General features: G+C 39.9%; 1 protein-coding gene and 1 long non-coding RNA gene across 5 annotated transcripts in view; one reads left to right on the plus strand and one right to left on the minus strand.

Annotated features, from left to right (window-relative positions):
• The window catches only part of LOC106041901 (uncharacterized), a 34,532-nt gene extending 20,927 nt beyond the window's left edge, over positions 1-13,605 (plus strand). The window contains exon 5 of the long non-coding RNA XR_007167234.2: positions 13,139-13,605. This is a non-coding gene — a long non-coding RNA (uncharacterized lncRNA). The remainder of the gene's footprint in view (positions 1-13,138) is intronic.
• The window catches only part of ADAMTS3 (ADAM metallopeptidase with thrombospondin type 1 motif 3), a 134,740-nt gene that overhangs the window by 45,695 nt on the left and 65,251 nt on the right, over positions 1-23,794 (minus strand). The window lies entirely within an intron of this gene.

The following is a 23,794-nucleotide window of genomic DNA, read 5'->3' on the forward strand; positions in this document are numbered from 1 at the left end:
TCTTTCAGGCTGCTACAGAGCTTAGTCAATTGCATTATTTTTCTCTGTTGAACTTGGTGCATCTGCAGGCAGGACAACAACACCTACAGCTTCTGGCTGACTTTGAGGGAAGGCCTTCAGTATCTTTGACCAACATGTCAAAAAAAAACCAAACAAATAAAGGTAAAACCAGGGCTTGATCACTGAAGAAACAAGCTGAAGATAACCTTTCACCGTTTTGATCTTAGAGCGAGGTCAGTAAGAGGGAGATCTGATGATTGAAAAGCTCAGGTTGGAAAGGCCCTCTGGAGGCTGCTCCGTCCAGCCTGCTGCTCGAAGCAGGGCCAAATTCACAGTTCCAGCAGGCTGCCCAGAGACTCATCCAGGCAATTTTGAAGCTCTTGGTGGATGGAGGTTCCAGCACCTCTCTGGGCCCTGATCCAGGGAACCACCCTCCCAGGGAACAATTTTTTCCTAATATTTACTCTGATTCCCTGTGTTCCAGCTTGTGGTTGTTGCCTCTTGTTCTTTTGTTACCCATTTCTGAGATGTCTTCCATATATATATAACCCCTGTACCTAATGTTATTTCCAAATATTTACACATTAGTTGTCTTTTTCCAGGGGTCTATACAGCACTCAGACATGAGTGCCTTCAAGACATAAAAAAGTTGTCATAAAAAAGTTATTCAGTAGCTTCAAACCTATTAAAGACTGAGATTTTATCTAGATTTTAGCTATGCAGCTTGTACAACAGATTGTCTTCAGCAACTTGGTTTATACAAAAGCTCAGCTCCCATTTAAATGCACACATGAAACTCAGCCTGATTTAGAAGAATTTCAAGTATTACAGTGGATTTTTAACAGTTGCACAACACACTTTGCTGACTACGTGGTTTGTTCCCTACCAACTACCTCTACAGAAAAACCTAAGATGTTGGCACCTTCTAAAGACCTGATGCTTTAGATAGGAAACAAGAGATACCAGGAGGTGATGACTCATCTGGGAATACAAGAATACCAGTTGGCTTCTGCAGAAAGTTTACCAAATAATTACCATGAGAAACAGCAGGCTGCTTATTTATAACAAAGGTCAATATATGCACTTCAATAAATCTGTGAAGCCCGTGATTTCTCTGTCTGTTAAGGCTTATCTTGAAGTTTGCCTTTTGAAAAGCCAAGGAACAAAAGAATTGTCACTTGGGTCAAACGCTGATGCCAAAATAATTATGATTTCTAACTTATTTTCCCCAGGAACTATGTACAATTTATTTTATTTTATTTTTTGTGGCACTGCTGGCACAGTCCATTTAATAGGGATCAGTGCTTGCAAAAGAAACCACCCAGATTGTCATGTGGAAAATATTATGTCAGGATGTTCTCATTAGATTCTGGGATGCGCTGAAAGTTGTGTGCTTTGATTTATTAGGTCCTTCAAAAAAAATTCTATCGTTAACCATGCTCCCTTACCTTTTCTTGAAGAGTTGCATGAAATCACCTATTAACTCTAGAAGAGTTAGAATGACTTTCTAACAATATCACAACTGTTTTTTTCACATGCAAAGAGCCCATCCTTAAGCATCACTGCCCTGAACCCCCCTTCCCACACAAAACACATACACTGGGACTTGCAAACTTCACCGAGAGCCAGTTCCTTAATATTGTTATTGTCTTTTTGGAATGTGTGTGCAAGTTTGTTGCTACTCTTCACTGCTTAATTGTTGCCAAAACTTCTGCTTGTTTGTTTTTGGGGGACTCAGCTAAAAGGAAGAGTTCGTATCTGCAACAAGTATTACCAAGCAAGTCAGACAAAAGAATTACATGGTAGTGTATGTGCTTCTAGAAGCCAAAGGACACCCTGCAGGGTGTCCCTCTGTGTTATGTCACAATAAATATTGTCGATTAAATTTTGATAACACTTAAACAAAAGCAGTTCTATTACTGCAGAAACATAGTGTGGAGATACAGAGAGGAGAGAACCAGATTTAACCTTTTCCTTAAGGGAGACATAACCATTGCAAGTCATTCCTCCTCTTCTCTGAAGACTTCTGTAAATTTGTTGGAAAAAGACTGATGGGCATAGTAGAAAAGCAAGCTGTCAGAAAATTACCTGGATGTGACTCCCAGTTGTGCTGCTCTGTCAACCACCCAACAAAACCAATGGGAAGCTGGTATCATGTTCAGTCAATTCTGAATAGTACTGTTCAGGCAGGTGTTCAAAGGCATCTAAAACAAGTTGCAGTGGGAGCTAGGTATTAACCTTGCTTTTTTAAGTCCTACCCAAATAAACATGAAATGGTCATAATTGCTAGGCACCCTCAGATCATCAGGCTAAGAAGGTACATGGGTGAGATTTCAGTTGTTTCCTACTTTTCAGAGCTGCTGTCAGCACCATGTCAGACATGGGTGGGAAGAGGGACTGGGAAGAGTCAGACATGGGAGGGAAGACTGCTGAAAAGTCTTAGAAGAGCAATAGGCTTTTTCTTCATCGGAGGTCGATTTGTGCATGAATGGCAGACCGAGTCTCAGAGGCACCAAGACGTACACTAGAGGATAGTGAAGAAAACAGAGCTCCTGTGGGACCACCAAGGTGAGAACCTTTTCTATTAAAAAAAATGGCTTGAAATCTCAACATGTAGCGGTCACAGTCTTATTGTTTGCACTGTGATAAGCCTAAAGATCTGTGCACAAAAATCAGCAGGTTTTGTACAAAAACCACACAGCACTAAGTTCAAAGTGCCCTATTTCTTTCAATGGCAGAGCCAGGCAGAGAAAAACAGCTGAAAAGCCATGCCCATCATGTGAGAGCTGCAACCCTACGGTAAATATAGCCCAGAATCTTTAAACACATAATTCCTCCAGGCTTTTTGGCTACTTTTTGACTGAAATTATATTAAATTCAAAAGTGAAGTAAAAATCCTGGGAAAGGCAAATACAAAAAATACAAATTACAAAATACTTATCTCTTAAAAAGAAAGGGAATTTATTTGCATCCCAAAGCCTAACAGAGCCAATGGGTACTGGAAATACATTTACATAAAGTAATCTTCACATGAGGGTATCCAAAGGGATGGTGAAAATAAAAAGCTGGTCACACAGCACAGACACAGAAGTCGCCTGAAAATACCGAAAACCTACAAAAATATAGGTATCACTTTACAGATTAAATAATACAGTGTTTAAATATTAACTGAAGATATGTAGGAGTTAAAGAATTAAGAAGAAAAACTCAGTAACATTGCCCAGAAGATGCCAAGAAAATGAAGGCACAGGAAAGCAAAATTAAAGAAATGACCACGCATCAGCTGTTCTTTCTGCTGTATGTTATACACCACGTATGTATTGAAGTGAGCATCTAATAACGTGACAAGCAAGGTTTGTTGGTAAACGTCACATCTTGTAAAGCAAGCTAGCAGAACTGAAAAATCCTGACAGCGTTGCAAGCACACAAGCTTTTTGAAACAGAAGCAATAATCATTCAAGAGTACATGCTGGAAACAATTGTTCTGAGTTTGATAATACTCAGATCTTCAGATCACATGACAGGAAATGGAACTGGCATTTGTGGACCATTAGCAGAGGAGAAAGATGCTATGGCATTTCTTGACGAAAATGGAGTGATAGGTAATTTAGAGCTCTTAGGAGTGAGGAGAGCCTAGGGGAAGTCTCGGAGAAAGACACGCCAACAAAATGGAAGAGAGACCTCCCAGCCTACAGGATGACTGCTTACACTTCCAAGCTAATGGTGAACCTAGTCTGATGAACTATCCTCTGAAATAAAAATAGCAGCTAATAGGTTCATACACAACTCCACTTTCACAGTACATTAACCACAGTGAGGAACCAAGGAAAAAAGCAAGAAAAAAATCCTGTAAATTCATATTCATTCTGGTTATCTTCCAACTTCCTCTGATGACTAAGTGAGCTGCCCCTTGGAGCGTCAACTCTGTTTATACCCTCTTCAGTGGGATCCTTAGAGTGACAATGGCTCAGAGAATTGCAAACAAATGGGAATTAAAGGCAGGTCTGAATCTCTGGGTTGCAGGATTATTCATTAACTGCATGAGCTCAATGGGCCACAAACATAAATTATTATCTTACTTTATTGTTAGACTTTGAAGAGAAATGAAAATGAAAGTGCTGACTGACTCCATAAAATACTTGCTTCTTTGGTACCTTAGTAAATCTAGTTGCAGAACTCCAGGAAGGATGGAAGATTTCCTGCACTATATTCCTTGTTAGCTCTGCAGAGTCAGCATTGCCCTGACACAACAGGAATCATATCATCAGTGAAAATGTTTCTTAGCACTTGTTTATGTGACAGATTGATGCCAGCAGCACACTCAGGAGGCCATGCAGAACCACCAAATTCTGTATATATTTGACTATGTTTAGAGCCAGCTTGGGATAAATTTTCCAATGCAATCTGCTAGAATTTTACCCCCTAATTTTCTTGTCATCAACTCCCTACTTGGCACGAGGTTTTGCTAGAAATGTAGGTTATCCTTACCTGACAGCAAACATACACAAAACAAAGCCAGAAATTAAATGGGATTACGGAAGCTATAATTAAGTATGTCTCAGTTTGAGTCAATTTTTAACTGTTTGTTTTCCATCCTATGACCAGAAATTGGTAATACCAAAACCAAAAGAAGAACTTCATCTGGTTCTAGAGTTCTCACTACTGGAGAGCGTGAGTTTGCTAGAGCAAGCTTACACTTGATATGCTAACATTGCAACAGTTCTGTGTTCAGATGATTCCTGGTGAAAGCAATTTTAGATTCATCTGTGAACTTGCCATGCCCTAGGACTTAGAAAGCATAAAAGAAGTGTTGCTAGAAATGCAAATATCACTGTGAGGTTGTAACACTTACAATCATACTAAGATAAGAAGCAGCTAGAAAACATTCGTGGGTGAGGGGTGCTGGCAGGCACAGTGCTATCGTAAATAATTGGATGTAAAAGTTATGGAATAAACCTGTAGCCTTTAGCTTGCAGAGCCAGAGTGAGTCTGGTTCATGTAAAGCAAGCAGGAGGCATACATCTGAGGCATGCCAACTTGAAAGACAGGAGTTGTTTTTAGAAAAGAATGAAGTCCATGGCATGTGCCAGATCTGCACCAAAGAATGCCTATGAGATCATTTCTCAAAAGGCCTTCCTTCCATAGTCCTGACATGATATAAACTGGTTTGGTATTTACGCATGCTGGAAACTCCTTCAATACATTTTACAGCTTTAAGTAAAAACAGCTGTCACCACTCCGAATCTGCTGTTAGAAATACCACAAAGACACACACACACGGCACTATGCAGGCTCTCAGACTTGCAAAAAATAAAAAATAAAGTGCCACAGGTGCACTGGGATGTGAAATACAAGTCTACTCAGATACCTCAGGGTTTAGCAAAATGCTGTCAAAAAGATGCCGCGTAAGTCTCAGAATCAAACTGAGCTCAATTTGAACATGCTGCCAGTCTTTGCTCAAGGACTGCTGGCTTCTACTTTGGCAATCAGAAGCTTAAGAGCACAGTAAGGACACTCTCCATATCCACTACTGCAGCAAAGAGGAGAAGTAATGCTAAAAATCCACAGCCTACTTTCTGTATAGCCCTGTGGCCTAGGGAATATATTAGCACCTTGCCTTGCCAGCACGAACACAAGATCACAGCTCTGCATTAGCTTAACATGGACCTCAGGACTTGTATGGCCTTGCCCTGGCTCATCTGCTCTTGACCTTATTTTTAGCTTGGTTTTAGCTGTAACATCGCACTGCCCATCAAGAGATGACTGCTGTCTGTTTTGTCTAACAGCAACAGTAAAGTTATCCAATAGTCTGATGATTAATGGATAAATTGTTTTAGCTTCAGCTTCCCCCTTTCATTGTTACTATAAAGACTTATTCTATATATAGAAAAAAGCTAACAAATCAAAGTGATCATGGGATAACGCTATCTGCAGACCTGTACCAAAGAGTTAGAAGCAGACTGCTTGACAACCTATATCAGTGACACCAAGCGGGCCCATAACCAACAAGGGAAAAAAATCCACCATCAGGAGCAGAGGCCTCCAAGTGAGGAGCTCACACCACTGCAACTCAGAGCAGCAAAACACAGCAAGGGGGAGGGAAAAAAAAAAAAAATGGGGCAGATGTTTGCAGGCTTCCATGTATCAGTTTTAGTTGCATTTTTAAAATAATTGGATAATTTGAATTGCACATGGTAGTAGGATTGTTACTGTATTTGAAGTAACAGCTGTATTTTGATCAGGTTGTTAAAACATTAATTAGACTAACAATAATTTTTAGTTGTTTTGTATCCACGCAAAGCGTATTCTGCCTGCCCATCATGATAACCTGAAAGAGAAGTAGAGCTATGGTGCCTGGGCACAGAGTCAACAGCTACAGAACAAACTGCTAATGGAGAAAGGTTCTCCCATCTTCCTGAAGTGACAGCAGGATCCTTCTACTCACCTTCCAGAAAAGTAGCTTCCCCATTTAAAAGCTTAGCAACAAACTCCTGCTCTCCAAAAAAGAAGCTCTGACTAAAGAAGAGATTTATCCACTGACAAATCCCACAGCAATTATCCCTAGGAGAGGAAACAGTAGTTCATTTTAGTTTCCTTCATCAGAGAATGAGATAAGGAATATATGTATGTAGTTTTGCTAGTCAAACTTTGGTGTCAGAGTATGGTTTCTAGTAGGTATTCAGTGCACACTGGACTATGGCAGGCAGGCTGTTGGCATTGCCTAGCAGAGCTGGCAGCTAAGATATTTAACTTGCACAAATGACCCCAGCGCAAGAGTTGAAACTGGAGACTTGAATCAGGACAGATCAGGGGACATGAGAGTACTTTCTGGATGAACTGTAACCTCTTTGAAGAAGTAAGAACTGCCTATTTATTATTCGACGCTGCTTAAGTCAAAACGGCATTTATTCTCTTTTATTTCAACCATGGAATGTTCAATTTTCTTGTAAACTTAACTCACTATCGAAGCTAACCTGACACATCGATGAAAGGACACGAGGTAGCCCTATCAGGACTGCTCACCACTGCTGCTTTAGACCTTCCACTGATCACTCCCAAGGTCACTACAGGCAGTGGCAGTTCTAACCCTCTGATGTGACAGAAGGCAGCAATAATAGGAAAAATTTGCCATGAGGTTAAAACAAAACAAATCAAAAAAGCAGTAAACCCCATTTATAAATAGATAGCTGCAGGTGGCATGAAAAGGGGAAAAGCAAAAATCAGAAAAACAAGCCAACCAATTCCTTAATCATAAAAGCCTAACAATTCTTCTTGGAATAGACTTTCTTTGTGATTTTTGCTTATGTATCATTTTCCCTCATTAAGGGGGCTCTTACATCTTCCCTTTTGTTGGACGTCTAACTGCTTTGGTTGTTCATTTCGCTTCGATGAAGCGGGTGATGTGTTTATATACAGTTGCTTAGTTTGAAATGCTTTGAAAGGAATTTGTTTCTAAACATGTGGAACCTGTTATTGCAACAGTAAATGTGTAACAGGAGCCTGGCGTGGCCTGTGCTCATCTGTACTCCCAACCACAGTTATTATCTGTACTGAGAAGCTCACTGTCTACTGTCAACAACAATTACATTCTAATCATCTCTTTATCTGCCTTAAGCCTCTGAAAGTCTGCAAAGCCTACTACAGTGGCCAGACAGAACAGCAAGACATCAGCTCCATTTGATAGGGCCTTCTTTGGAACGGGGAGGAGCGCCTTGCCAAAAGCAGGGAAGTAGTAAATAGACAAATTACTCTCATGGAAGGTGCCGAGCTTGGTAACTAACTAGAGGGCCTTGTATATGCCACCAACATGCAATTGAATGGTCTACCTGAAAGTAAATAGCTCAGAATCTGTGCCGTGACCAGCTTCCCAAATTACATAAAGTCATTGTAATGGGAGCCTGTCAGTTTGCCCCTTGCAAGGGGAAAGCTCTCTCATCAGCTCAGGAAAAAGTCTATGTCATTTTCCAGGACAGCTTTTGTATTCTCTTGCCCACAGAGAAGCAGAAGGAATGATTCCCTCACTAAAATGCTTCAATAGGAGAGCTCCATGGCTATGCCTTACTAACACAGACTGAGCCAAAATTTCTATCCAGCTGGAGAGGAGAGCTGTGAAAAGCTGAAGATGATGCGGCTAAGCTTTTCCATTAATGTAATTACCAACAGTGAAAACACATCATAAAAATCCAAGGAAAAAATGTCAGTTGTGAAAAGGTGGGGCATGGTAACCTGCTACTTCAAAAATGCTGAAGTACAAGAACATTTCACACAGCAACACACTGGAAAACCCAAAATATACTTTTTTTTTTTTTGTAGAAGGAAAGAAACATAAACACATTTCTCAGTGACTTGCACTGCTCTAAGTTCTCTTGAACCTCCGAGTCCAAACAAACCACTAACACCACAAGTTTTTAAGAAAGGACCTGTGAGTGCTGAGCATTCTCTACTCTCTGCTGCCATAACAACCCTTCCCTGATGCCTACCCACCTGTACAGATAGAGCTATGAAGCCTGGGCAATGCAGTTGGAGGACACTGGCTGTAGCAGACCTTCAGTCTGATGCAATAAAACACCTGAAGTCTGAATGAGAATGAGAAGTGGAAGAGGGAAGAGATGAAGCTCTGTCAAAATGCCAAAGCTGGAAGCTTTGCAAATAACGAAATGAAAGATTTCTCAACTTACCGGGATCAAAATAAGTTCTTAGCTCTTGTATGTTCACGTGTCCACACAACAGCTGTAGAAGGAATAGCTAGGCCTGTTTCCCTTCTGAACTAAAGGAACCTCTTTACAGGTATAAAAAGGAAAATTATTCTTCAACATCCTCAGTCTCTCTTCTGATGTGGCTACAACAGATGCAGGGCTGCAAATTTTTCTTCAGACCGTATCCAGGCATCAGCTGATACTGACCCAGACACACAGACATGACGCTCATCTTCCTTTCTTACAGAATGGCTGATTTGTCTGCAAGGGTAGCTTTGGTAGATTAGGTCATACATGTAAGGTCTTGGTCAGAATAAATGAGTGTCGTTGTGTATTATTATACTTCATATTTTATTTCAGAAGAGATATTTAATGTTGGCTTTTTAACAAATCGGCACTAGCAGAAGTGATATCATACTAAGAATGAGGTCAAATACATGACATCCATGCAGACAGCCTACATGGCCATCCAGCAGTGTAGGAGGTAATCATACCACAGATTAGGAAAAAATACCATGTTTGACCAATAACTTTCCACTTTCATCACACTTCAGATTTACACTTAGTTCTTGTGCTAGTGAAATCGATGAAAAGGATTCAGCTTCATTTCTAAGAGAAACTGTTTACTCTTCAGAAAAATAAGAACGGGAAAAACATTCAGCTAAATCACGGGAGCTGAAAGGACAAAATATTGAACCTAAATACTGAAAAAGATGTTCTCATAATTTATGCTAATATGGACCACAGGAGCACAAGCAAGCACCGTGGCTTGGCTTAACACCTTCTTGAATTCATATTTTAAAATGCAACGTGACCACGGCTTGGAGTTAAGTTACACCCAGGTAAATACTGCAAACAGTGCTTTTAACTGCTGCATTCAAGTCACGGTGAATGAAAAATTCATTCTAAAGGCAAGATACAATAACAACTGAAGAGACAAAGTTAAAATGCTAGAGCATTACTGCTAAAGATAAAAACTGCTAATGATACTTAGTCGCTAATTTATTAAAAAGACAGGAAAGGCAAGAAAAAGCCGCAACATCCATTTGACAAACTATAAAACAATGGCATGGAAAGTGCATTATAGGGTTTTATTCAAAATCTCTCCTGTCCAATCTTTGTGCCTTCTTCATTGCTTTTCAATTAATTCTATAAAAAGTGTTGAGACACCATTTAGTGTGCTTTGCTGGGAAACTCCAGGTCACAGATGGGCACTTCCTGCCTCAGCAGTGAACTTCATCTCCCAAAGCTAGATGTGCCACTGCTTTACCAATCACAGCCCCAGGACAGAGAGCATTTTTCCAGAGGACATTTCAGGGAACAGCACTCGCTTCATGACTCTAAGCATGCTTTCCTCACATAGCCATCAGTGCAGCCAAAAGCCAAGGAGGTGAACATAATGGGCAGACTCAGCTGTTAGATGGCTTATGTAGAGATAAACATTTAAAGGAGACAGAAGACAGGAATTCACAGTATTCAGTCGGATAAAAGGAATAACTGAGTGTGTATGACTGGAAAAGAATGTGGGAAAATATTACAGGCCCATATTACCAAAACAAAGAGAACTTCAAACACCCTTCCAATGATACCATGAGTCACAAATTACTCCAGTGTTCAACAATGGGTCATTTCCTTCCAGTGCCTTACTACTGAGTTACTTGTTAATGTAGCTGAAAGCATAATTGTCCTGAATTGCTCAGTTGTCACTAAGTGGATTCCAGCCTTCTGACATTACAAAGCCCAACAGCGGTTTTCTGGAGACTGGCCTTTCCACGGGCCCATGCACCTGCAGCGATACCAACTGAAGTCCAAGGCAAGGTTCCTTCACTGCTAGTAACCAACTGCCAGACAGCATCAGAAGCCAGCATTTAGATAAAGGTTTGTATGCATGACAGGCTGCTGAAGGGACACAAAACTGTTTGCTCCAAGCATGTACCCCAGAAGATTACAACAGATTGCAACTGGGGATGATCTTGGCAAAGGTTTCCCAGCAGCAGCTGGAGTGTGGCAATTTCTGTTTGAAAGTCCCCAGCAAACCCTGACTTTGGCAAACATTAAAGGCTGTGGATCTACTTGACAGCCTGGTGACTTCCATGCAAAGACTCCTGATGTGTTTGGATGACAGATCAAAACATGCAGGGGCTACCTAAGATACAAAGTGGTGCATTTCAACATCTGAACCGTCTTATCTTCTAGTAAGTGCTGCACATCATTACCACATTGTAACAAAGAAACTATATAAAGGAAGTTATCTTTCTTAAACAGCACCATCTAATACACACACACACCTATATACACAATACATACATAGAGATACGTTAGATTATAATGTTTAGATATTAAGGTGTATAAAATGGAGATTCTGAGGATGGTTTCATTTGCCCATCAACCCCTATGTCAAGCTGAAATACTTTTTTCTTTTTTTTTAATGTAACTTGTACACAAGAACTGGCTGGAATGATTTAGACTGAATCATTTTTCAACAGCAACTGTAAGGTTTGATTTGGAAAAAAATATATGAGGTGGGGGATTATAAATATATTCCAGATAGCCTTTCTGGCTTTTGAAAAGTTCTGATTCTTCATTGCAAACTAACATCCGATGTCACACGTACACACTAATGCAGATTTTGTGAAACCATGGCACATTAGTGAAAGCCTACCCAAGAGATTCATTTTCTGTAAGAGAAAACTTAAAAACTGGAAGGGCTAAAAAGGGGAGGGAGCTCTCCTAAATTAGAAGCCAGTTGTCAAATCTCACAATTCCTAACAAAGCAGAACCTCTCCTGCCCGACTATGGCTATAATTATACAGTGCAACCCAACAGTGATATACTTATAAAAAGCATACAGCTTGACATTACATACATACTGATGTCCCAGTATGGTCAGTAAAGAAAGAGCAAATAGGCAACTTATGAATTTTAATTTTGATTGTAATACTACAAAACTGGTTTACAAACAGAAGAGAATCCCCCATTAGCCTTCCTGTTTCCTTTCAGGGAAGGGAAAAATCTGCAAGGCCCAAAACACCATGGCCTCAGCAACTGGAACAGAAGTTATTTCATCATGGATTCATTACCCTTCAATACTTTCCTTTTTTCATATAGATTCTTACACAAAGAGGCACTTTTTTTTTCTTTCCATCTCACCAAATTCCTATTAGTGAGCCAACCTTGACTGTACCTCGCACAGATGTGTTATGAATATAACTCCCAGTGTTTCCACACAGGATATTTTGATCATTCCCCTCTCTTTCCCCCCATCCCAATCCCATCCAAAATAGCACAGAGCCATAAATTCTCCCATTCTGACCTCCACCTCTTTCTGGCCTGAAAGACAGTGCCGTCTACGTTTGCTTGAAAAAGCAATAGCTAAACTGAGTTTTTCAGATAAATTCATTTCTGCACTGCGTGTGCTGTCCAACAATGGAGGGGAAGTATGCTGAAAACACATTCTGTATGAGATTACTGTACACATTGTTAACTTTTTATGCTCAGAACTGATTTTCTGCCTCCTGACACTTGCAGTTTGATTTTAAGACTGCTCGGATAACACCATACATTTCCAACAGTTACATTCAAATTAATATTGAGGGAATCTCACCCTAATGCGTGAGTATCCACAGTGCCATTTATTTGTGGAATGGCATTCAAGAAGCATTTCTTGCCCTGTATACCTCTTAAATAGCACTCCCTCTGTGTGAAGCTGTTCTTTGAAGCCAAGGAATTTCCCTATTAAAGGAGAGTTGCCAACTTTCCCTATTTGGCGAGAAGGGTCCCATTCTTGCGCCTCTCTCGATTTCCTGTACAGTATGCTTTAATGAGCCCTGCAGTCTGGTGGAAAGCTAACAAAGACAGTGAAATAATAATAATAAATAAATAATAATAATAACAATAATAATAATAAAGGATAACCTGAGATGGGAGAAGATTTAGAAGAGTTTTCCACAGAATATACAATGGGTCTGACTAGACATATGACAAAAAGGGACAACTCGCCACAAATGACTGAATGCTATAGAGAAAAAAGCCCCAATGTGCACACTGCTTGGGGTGGGCAGGGGTGAAGAAGGGAAATAAAGATGGCTAGCACATCACAAGAGCTGTTTCAAAGTGTACGGAAATTATGTCTTGGTCTTGAGTATATAAGTTTCACTTTATCAGATGGCCTGTTAACAGTCCTAAACTGAATGAGGCCGGTTAAGATGCCCAAGTCATATCAACGGGAAAACTCCTGAGGATTATCTCTGACTTGCAGGAACAGGAGGTCCACATTTGACCACGTTTTACAGTCAAATTTGGTGCTGAGTTTTTAGTCTTCATTTTGCCAGTTTTAGACACATAAAAGGAACTCTTAAGCTAATGTTAATCAGTAACTTTTCATGCTTTTTAAACAAAATTACAAAGAAAAAATGCTTAGTCAAATATTATTTGTCTTGCAGAAATACTTCACAAATACGAGCTACAAAGACAATCCGAGGCACCAAAAGAAATGAACAGCATGGTTTATGGAAAGCTGAAGCAGGTGTTGGAAGAGAACACAAGGTTATTTAGAGGATAGTTTCTTTTTGCACAGCCAAATATCCTGATAGCCTGTGCGACTGAGTTACATCATTGGATGTGTTTAACAGTACAGCAGAAAGTCCTGATAAATTTTGTGGTTAGTAAAGCACGGTGTCACATGTAAAGTGACAAAAAGCCATGTGTCACATGTAAAAGTAATAGAAGACTTGTAGAGGAATCTAGAAACATACATTGATTAAGCAGATACTGGCAGCTGACATTCACTGCTGATAATTACAAAGTAGCTCACAGGAGAAAAGTGAACACAGTGAACACATATGCACAGGAGTGAGCTCTGTGTAGCCAAAAAGAAGCCTGAGCATCAGGTACTTGGTCCACACACCCACACTGCAGCTGGTTGGATGTAATTGCCCAGAGTACAGATGTAGGACTCTCACTACCAGTCACTTCACTGGGCAGCTCTTCCCCCATTCAGCAGCACTACTTGCTTATAAGAGCACTCCATCTCTCGACTCATACTGGAACTTGGAGACCCGATCTATCAAAATGCAACAGCTGACTATTTCAACCCCCTTCTCTCACCTTCCAAGTGCTGACACGGGCTCTGCCACATTGCCTTTCCAGACTCGGAGCCATCTCGGATATAGTCCCCTACTACATTTGCAGAGACCACTGCAAAAGCAAGAGTCTTACCTTGCACTGTATCCCATCTAACAAGTATCTACACTGTTACTTCCAACAACAGGAGCATGATTCTTTTTCAACTGTCCAGCAGTGAAATGGAGGAAGAAAAAGCAGAGTTGTGCCTCTCCTAGTACGTTTAACAGTGATGTCAATCAGTCACTTTTTCACAAGGGTTTAGAGAAACACAGAAATAAAAAAGCCTTCTAATTTGCACACACATACTCTTCTCTAGGAATTCTTCTGGGAATGTTAGCCCAGTTTTTAATCTTCAATTAAATTCTAAATAATAGACTGGTATATGAAAAATCTCCTGTGTTTCCAGGCTGTTGCATATTAACATAGATGCAAGCAAGGGACTGTCAAACCATATACCATAAAGGTGGCCTATATTTGGAGTGATGAGCAATGTTAGTTAGATCTAAAAGTGAACTGAGATTCTAAGTTACAGTAAACACATTTTTTCTGTTTTGATTTAAAAGTTACTTTAATAAGTGGTAATTCTTGATCTTGGAAAATATTTACCTTGAATGAGTAAGGCAGATAACGAACTAAAAAAGGTCCATATGACATTTCTGCTCTTTGTTTTGAAGAATTCACATAATTTCAGCACTGTCATCTAAAAATCCAGACTCCAGCTTGGATTCAATTACTAACACAAAAACAAGTTTATCCCTACTCTGGATTCAGATTTGATAGTGCGGTTGCACTAGACCCCCAAAAGAAGATGGCAGCATGAGTAATGTAAGAGTAACAACCAAAGCTAGAAGAAAAACTGTTTAAAATGATGAAACAACAGAATCAGCCAATGTAGCAGAAGTGTAAAAGTGGCATAATTGCAAAAAATACCAATTTAAAAAAAATAAAAATCTAAGTGTTGGTCACAGATAGTAAGCCTCTTTTCCTTGCCACATGGAAGTTTAACCATTTTTCAAAATTCCATTGGCATAAATATAAAGGAAAAGCTCCAACTATAAACTATCACTGAATGCAGCTGAACTCTGGTTCCTGCTTTTTTTCCATGTAAGTTAGCATTCCAAGACCAACGAATGTCTCCAAATCCAAGCTATTTCCAAACGTTATATGTACCATGATACCGTCCAAAATAACAGCAAAAATGTGTATGAAGCCATTCTCCTCGAACACTACATAAAAAGAGGAAAGGGGTGCACCAACAAAACATGCTGATCTGCACATGCAAGCTATTGGGCTTAATCAAGACAACAAAAAAGCTTCAGTAAACAACTAAGCAAAAACATTATTCTATTTCTGAACTGAAGAACAGTATCAAAATCAGCTCTCAGTTATGCCAGCTGAAATCTGATGTAACCATTAGTGAGACAGGCAGTGCAATTTGGAGGACCTGGGACTCAGGCAATTTGGATTGGGTTTTAAGCTCTGCCACTGATTGTGGAGCAGTCTCTTCCTGACCTTGGATATCAACTTACCTGCTTCTAAAGCTGCGTTAATAATTTGCAGTTCCTTGAAAATCCTACCCGAAGTGTAATTATTATAACAATCCTAAATTAACCTTTTTAGAAGGTGGTGAGAGCAGCTTATTATGTCTCAAGGAACCAAACGGTTTCATGGAGGCTCTTTTTGTCCAACTTGTTGTCCAGCTTTTCCAAGGAAAAATGGAAAAGAGAGTTTCCTTTTATAAAGAAAAAAAGAGACCTAATACGGAATAGGGAACACTTGCTAAGAGGAAAATGACTGAAGCCTTTTCCTTGTTGAGACAGCTCCCCACCCAGCAAAGAAATTGGCTTTCCTTCTAGGAAGCTGGCTTTCCTTGCTTCAGAAAGCCGGCTGCTGCCTTGGTTTCCCTCACATTAGAGCCAGAATCCTGTCTTTCCCCCTTGCAGTAGCTTGAAATGGGCCAGGGAACTGTTTGCTTAATGTAGAAAATGGAAAGGAGGGCAAATGTCCACCTCCTGAGGGAGAGGCAGATGCTTTTGGCTCAAGGATAATGTACCAAGAACAGCTGTACTGTTTAGAAGAAGACCAGATCTCAGACACTGGACATGTACTTTTTTTTTTTCTTCTTATAAAGTCACTCAACAAAATCTTCCTACTACTGCTGTCTCTCATTTCACCAACACCCCGGCTCACTCAAGTCCCGGAGGTTCACACACACATACCTGCCTCTCCGTTCTGAGTGTTGATATGCTGCTGCTAAGCCAGCGGTATCAATAGGGACTGGGGCTGGGATGGTACGGTACGTTTTTTAAATGCTAAGAGAAAACACTTGAGGTCCAAAGGTCCCTGCTATTTATGCCAAACGAGTAAAATCTCAGTCTTTTGATTTACTGCGTGAATACATCTATGAACACCTGTGTGTGTGGACAACCACTTGTCCTCTATAGCGCATTCTGTCCCTAAAATGGACCTTAAGGACTTGAGGCAAGTAGAGCATAGAGATGGAAAGCCGCTGGAATGTGCCACCGGCTACCAGAGTGTCACAAAAACTGTGTGATCCCCATGAGGTATGGGGATAAACAAAGAGGGTTCGAAATGCTCTACTGGGTTACATGTTGACAGCCTGTAATGACAGCTGTTAGTATTCCTCATGGTGTGAATCAGACGGAGGTATGTTTTTATAAAGTAACTTAAAGCATTTATGTTTAAATATTTAGAAAAAATGATTTCAGTGGCACATAAATGTGGTTCCAAAGTCATTCCACATACTTAAGTTCTTTCACGCTGTTTCTAAAGTTATTGCGGCCTGTTCAGACTGTGATGCAGAATAATGGTGAAAAGTAGACAAAATAAGAAAATATATAATTGCACACTACCTGACAGAACACTTGACTGAGAAACAAACAAACAATAAATAAATGAAAAAAAAAAAAAAAAAAAGAATTTACAGGACCTGTAAACATCATGCTTTTGCTTCACCAAGTGTTACTTGCTTTAAGTAAAAGGCAAACCCAGTGACTGTTTTGTGAGACTTGAGACAAAACTTGGACCATGTTGCAGTCTCCTGGTAAAGAAAGGTTTTCTGGCTATCATAGGTGCTGGTTGACACCACAGTAAACACAGAGATGAGTAGAAGCAACTTCTATGTTCAATTGGAAATAGATCTCCATTTTGTAATTCTCACCTATGAGCCCTCAAGACAAACTTAATTCTGGAGGTAATTGCTTATTGATCTTCCCTCGTAGGGGATAATCCCAAAACAAAGATTATTCGTACATCTAACAAATTAAGGACTAACCTTCAAGCAATGAAATAATTCCACAAATCAATAGGTCATTTCTCTTAGGTTAATGAAGGACAGAAAGAATCAAGGAGACAAAATCTAACATGAAGCAGCAGAAATTTTAAAACTTCATCCAAACAGCAAGCAGCAGTCGGGGTAGCCTTGTCCACAGAAGTCTATCTTCAGTCTTAGTAACACAACACTTCACAGTTCTTCTTGACTGTAACACAAAGAGCTTTAAAGAACAAAGAAGAATAGAATACCTTCTTCTACAGATGTTGTAGAAATTCTGAACACTAGAGAAAAGGAAGAAGAGTTCAGAAGCCTATTTGTACTCGTTACCGTCAGGCTTCAATTTGTTCCTGCTATAATTCTGAGTCTGGTGACTGCTGTAAGCAATCCCCAAGTCCTCTTCTCCAAAGCTGCTTCCTGTCAAGGCAGCGTAGCCTGTACATGTGGTTGGCCCAGTCTAGGTGCAGGTTTTGTCTTTTGCCTTTGTCACACTTCATGAGGTTCCTGCCAGCCCAATTCTCCAGCCTGTCCGGAGCCCCCTTAACAGCAGCCCTCCCACAGTAACGGATCCCTCTGCTTGGTGTCCGTCTGAATTTACTGAAGCTGATTTCTCTACCATCACCCCAGCGGTGTCCACAATACCATTCCCTAAGAAACTCCACTGGACTTTGTATAGGCTCATAAGGATAACATACAGTGTCCTAGTCTGAAAGAATGGCTTCTACTGGTCAGTACAACACTAGTCGGTATGATGTACTCTGGTATACTGGTTGCATTTGTGACATCTATTAAGTATATTTCATTTGTTCCTCTTACCTTTGACATCCACATTATTGTGGGAAGTAAGTGGTATACATTTAGTAAATACCAAATGAAATGGAAAAAAAAATGAAATGAGATGAACAACTGCTTGGGAAAAAACAAAAAATCTTTTTTTTTTTTTGTGACTTGAGATATCTTACTCTCTTGATGGTACATACCTTAAACAGGATTTCTTGTCATTGTTATAATGCTATATTCAATTCCCTTTCATCATTTCAAACATTTTAAACTCAGACTCATGTATTTCATCAGTTGCATCACAAGTTTTTCCATCCAGTCTAAATCAAGTCCAATTTTAGAAAATCAGTACATTGCCAGTTCAGTGTCTTACTACGGAAGGAACAAAGTCTACAAAGTGAGGTCATTCTAGGTCATTCTGGGTCAAAGGGACGTTACCCACAAACCGTACTATGTATATTCACTATTCACTATCAAACCTTCTAATTTTTTTAAACTAAATAATGAGTTTGCATTCTTAAGCCCCAACTCTTTATTCATTCATTCTAATAAAACTCCTCCCATGTTAACAGACACTCTTACAAGGGCCATACAAATCTATACTGGGAGCTGCACACATCAAGATATTCATTTATACCTGGACAAGGTAATAGACAGTAAGACAATGCAGTTTTCTGATTACTAAAGCAGTCACATCTAAAGCTAAATGAAGAACTTGCATGGATTGCAAAATACAGAGTTATTAGGAAATGCTGACAGCTGAGAATACACTCAGTGAAACATACACATGCAGTGTCATTACCTATGGTGTCTCAGAAAAGGGACGCTAAACCCAATGCATAGAGTTCTCAGAAAATGATTTTTTTCAACTGAGAAGGTGAAAAGGCACCAATTGTTACAAAAAGGCACAGAAGCAAACCACGATGCCACTGCACAAACCCACAACACGCCCACACCGTGGGCACTGCACACAGTCCATCTGTACTGCCATCTCCAGGGGTGAAAAGCTGTGAAGAAGTGACAGCAGCAGCCGCAGGTAAGGAACTGCTTGCAAACTGTGAGATAAACTAAAATATTTTCCTCTGGACTGGTTTAAGAGATAATGAGGAGCAATAAGCAAGATCAATATGATAATATTCTCCTAACACAAGAAATCGGATGGATCAAATAAAATGGACAGGTAGCAGGGTTAAAATGAGCAAAAGTGCTCCACAGCATCTAACTGAATTGTTCAAGTCATTGTTGCAGGAAAAGGTCAGAAAGAATTAAACAAATGAAGGTAGGAACGATCCAGGGGTGGCTGGCATATACGGTGCCCTGGAAAACCTAACACTGCTGAAGGATCCGAGGATGGCTTCATCTGAATGCTGTTCCTATGCACTGTCTTTCCATCAGCTCCTGGCCAATGTCACGGACAGGTTACTGAACTGAACAGCTCTTTAACTCTGGATGGACAATCTTATGTTCCTGTAAATACATGATTCAGTGTATGTTACTGTATCACTGTGAAAGCCCAGCTTCATCAATGTTTTCCAGTGGTAGCCACTACAGTTCAGGAGTTCTTCCATATTAAGCAAAAAAAGAAAGGAATTTTTTATGTTAATTCAGACTTCTTAGGCTTTAAAAATGAAGGAAGGGCAGCTCGAGACAGAACTCTGGGTTTACAAGGAACATTACATCTGATGAACAGCTGTGAATGAACCTGGCATGGCAAAGATTCAAGAATACAACTACTTAGCTTTTTAAGTCCTATAGATAAAGCCAGTGAATAACCTGAGGGAGACAATGCTTTTCTCTACTGCTTCCTCCCTCTTCCCCCTCAAATGCCACAAATTTATTCTTTACGCAGGAACAAACATTAAGGCATCCTAACTATGTGGTATTAAAAAGCCTGGCCAAGAAACAGAGATTTGTTTTTTAGTGCCTATTGAATTTCTTTCACTACCAGCAATTAGCCTGGAGAAGGAAAGAGAATCCATCTGCTCGCTGCAGTGCTACTAAGAAGTTCCTAATAACGATGCAGATGTTTCCAAATAGAAAAGTGGATGGGATGCCCAGATATCTTTCATTGTCATATTTTTCCAAGCAGCCTGACAAATTTCAGATGTAAAAAATAAATATGAACGATGAGTCTGTCTCGCCAGCAAAAATAAAAAGCATGTTTGACAAAAAAAGCAAACAAAGCAGATCTGAGGATGTCAGAGCTTCACCGGCCTCTGTCCAATTAAGTTAGCGCGTAATCACCCACTAAAACGTTGCGTGGCATTACGAGAACTGAACTGCCAGTCACTTTGATACCAGATTCTTTTAATTGATTTATCTCACCTTGTGTTCCCTATTAATGAGCAACTGTTAACTACAGGAAGACATTTTTTTTTCCTCTAGTAGTTAATGTTCTGGGCATCAGAAACTTGGAATCTCTCAAGTGCTGGAAGTAATGAAAATATATCATTATTCATTCTTGGCAGGGAAACTCTGCAAACTGATTAAGAAAGAGGACTTGAAACAAACTGAGAGTCAACCCCATGAAAGCAAATTGAGAAATACCATTAAAATAGCAAAGCACAGATACAAAGGCATCTGTCTGCAAATTCACTTGCGATTAGTGATAAAATAAATAAATAATAATAAAAAAAAGCCATTTATTTGGCTTTGGAAGAACCTAAGCAGAACAGAGTTATACAGCATTGGCAAGGACAAATACTTATTGTAATTAATTACATAGTTTCTGGATAGTTAATGAACATTGGTTAAAACTGAGAGTTTAAAAAAAAACAACTAAAAAATCAGATAAATTATTCTGTGAACTGGGTTTCTGTTTGCATCACAGCTCTAAGAAAGAAATCAAGGTTTTCTCTGAAAATCAACAAAAGCTCTGATGCTGTTAATTATACAACCTGTGATGATATTAAATATATTGTATTTACAACCCACCAAGCATACTGAGCATGCTTAAAGATATTTTTCAGGGATTTTTGCCACAGATCAAATTAAAGCAACTGACACACCTCAAAGTAATCTCAGTCTAGAAGTACCAGGTCAATTTTCCAGAAATGCCAAACTGAGCTTTGGTGAATAATAAAGGAAGCTTAAAACAGGTAACCAGGAGAAAACACCAGGTGAGAATGAAACACAATAAGGAAAATTTACAAGCATGCTATATCTGGCACCTGAAATTCGGATCAGCTCAGTACCAACACTGCTTCCATATGAAAAGGGTAATGTGTGTAAAGAGAGCAACAGACATTATTTACAATCTGGAGAAAATCAAGTGCGTGACATTTGACTCTTGCAAATACACGGGTGCAAAGGACCAAGTATTTTGGACGTGACGTATCAGGAAATGTTCAACAACATGATTTTTAAGTTAAGCTTGATATGTGTACTCAATGTTATGAGAAAACCTGGAAGATATTAATGTTGACTTTAACCCTTGAAAGCTCAGGAAGCAGTTTGACTTAACCTGAATACTTTTCCCCCTATGGCATGGAGTCTTCTTCCAAGCAGGAGGCAGCTTGCTAACCATCCTTGGCAGGTGTCCCCAGACTCTGCTAGCTCAGGTATTGCTGGCAGAGGCAGCAGCACCCAGCTCTGGCCTGGATGGTGCTCATGAATGATCAGCCTCGTGCAATCCAGATTGGCTAGCTTGCGCATAAGGTTTTCAAGTAGGCTGTGGTACGCGCACCACAGTTCATACACATAGATGAGGAAATAAAAAACTCCAGTTCTACTCCAGGATTGCTTCACAAAGAACTGATCTTGCAGAAAAAAATGCTGAAGGCCTCCTTTCCATTCTAAGCAAGTTAAAGAAGATGCTTTATCATCAAATTACAGATACTTGAAAAAGCCAAATGAAAATCTACTTCCAACAACAGAAGCAGCAAAAGACACTAATTTCCAGCTGGACTCAGGAAGTCCAAGACCTATGTGAAAAATAGGGACAAAAAAGTATCAATTACTAAATGTGTTTTATATTCTAAGAAGGTAACATTGACTTGATTTAAAATGAGTTCTTTACTTTGTGTTTTCAACTGCTTTTAGTTGTGAACATCCTAAGTTCTCAAATTCTCAAAAAAATGATATTGTTACTTTCATGATTTTTTTCAGTGATCCAAAAATCTTCCCTATGGGAAAATCACTTCTTAACAACCTAAACTGCAAAAACATGTTAATAAAGTGGGAACTATGTTATTTATCCGAGCTTCTTTGGGAAACTGGCTTCTCTGGGACTCGTTCTTTGCTCTCCCCTGAGAAGCTTTCCAGGTTAACTCCCCCATGTTAAAACATGACAGTAAATGTCCCAATCACCCTGTCACTACGCAGCATTCAGTAGTGAGAGCAGAACAGCTCTAGGCAGCAGGGTGAAGACCAGATCCATACTTGAAGAAAACGAGCCTAGGCATGTCATTGCCAGTTCCTGCTATGAAAAGTTTGTGAAGAATCAGACTTTATTCAACTATCTGAAAGAGTAAGAGAGGGACAGAAAGACAGGCTTTGCCTCTGACAGAACAGTTGTTTTTTGTTGTTTTTTTTTTTTCTTTAAGGGACAAACCACCTCAAAACCACAACTTCCTCAGGGCCAGTCATCATTCTTGGCAATGCTGGTCTTTTTTTTTTTTTCCTTCTTTCTTTACAGCAAGGACTGCGATATGCATCCACAGTGGTTCTCTCACGCCACTTTCATTTTTCCCAAGGAACCTCCTCAGCAGCAGCTGCTGTTCCCCAGAGCCTTCTCTAATCTACGTGCTTTGATCTCTCTTTCCCAAAAGGGCTGAACTGCTGGGAGAGGCAGAGGTGATATGACTCAGCATGCCCTGCTGGACAAATGAGCCTTCGATTTTGAGAACATTTGCTCCCAGCGCTTCTGTACTGGGCTGCCAGGCAAGCCCTTAGCTGGAACTATTGTCGTCCTGCACATGCTGAGTAGCAGTCTGGCCAGTTTTGCATGGTAGCTGGACAGCACCTCCTACATATCTGGTTCAAATTGGGCCCTAAAGGCTTTTCCTGAATCATTAGCTCATTCCCACTTGGTCAATTGTTGCAAACACAAATGGTGGACTGCCGGAACCAACATCCTAAAAAATAAAATCCGTGAGTATCTGCTTGTGTGGATCCTCTCAAATAGAAGGATAACACTTTGCACAAATTTGAAACACATTCCAGAAGAGATGGAATCAAAGAGGAAACAGTATCTACTACATCAGTAAACTATTACCACCTTTACATGAAAGGTAAAAACAAGCCTGAAAACTTCACGCCAACATGATTGATAAGATGCTCCAGGGCAGGAAACAGCCACAAACCTGTCTCTGACCGTCACACCATTCTTTGACTTTCGAAAATAATTAACAGAGTTACTACCTGTTTTTTAACATTACTAACAGATTTATCGTTGAGGAAGTAAAAGCCCAACTACATTTTTTCCTGAACAAAAGCACTTTCTATTGCTTATTCCTACCATCAAGGCAACAAACAATCATGTTATATGGAGGTCTCAAATGCTTTTGAATACACAGGTCACACTAATTTGGACCACTGCATTTAATTCTGTAAGACAATTTCATTAACACAGGACTGTGGCAAATGGTAACCCTTTTTAGCTTAGCTGCTCCACGATTCACAGTCTACTGGCAGCCTTTACAAAGACACGAGCAGAATTTCTCCTGCTGTCTATTAGGATAAAATCAGCAAGCAAAACCAAAGCTTTATTCAGGAAAAATCTACAATCTGTTCTGTTCCTGCAGCAAGTAAAAAGTTAAAGAGCCAGAATCCGTCCAATTTTAGCAATAGCTGATCAGTTCCCAAGCAGAAACAGACACCAGAGCAGCTGTCTATGCATTAAAGTGAAGAAAGAGCAGAAACAAGGTTTTGAAGTCACCACTGGGTCTACGGAACTGTTTGA

Source organism: Anser cygnoides, chromosome 4 (genome assembly GCF_040182565.1).
Source record: "Anser cygnoides isolate HZ-2024a breed goose chromosome 4, Taihu_goose_T2T_genome, whole genome shotgun sequence".
Lineage (NCBI taxonomy): Eukaryota > Metazoa > Chordata > Aves > Anseriformes > Anatidae > Anser > Anser cygnoides.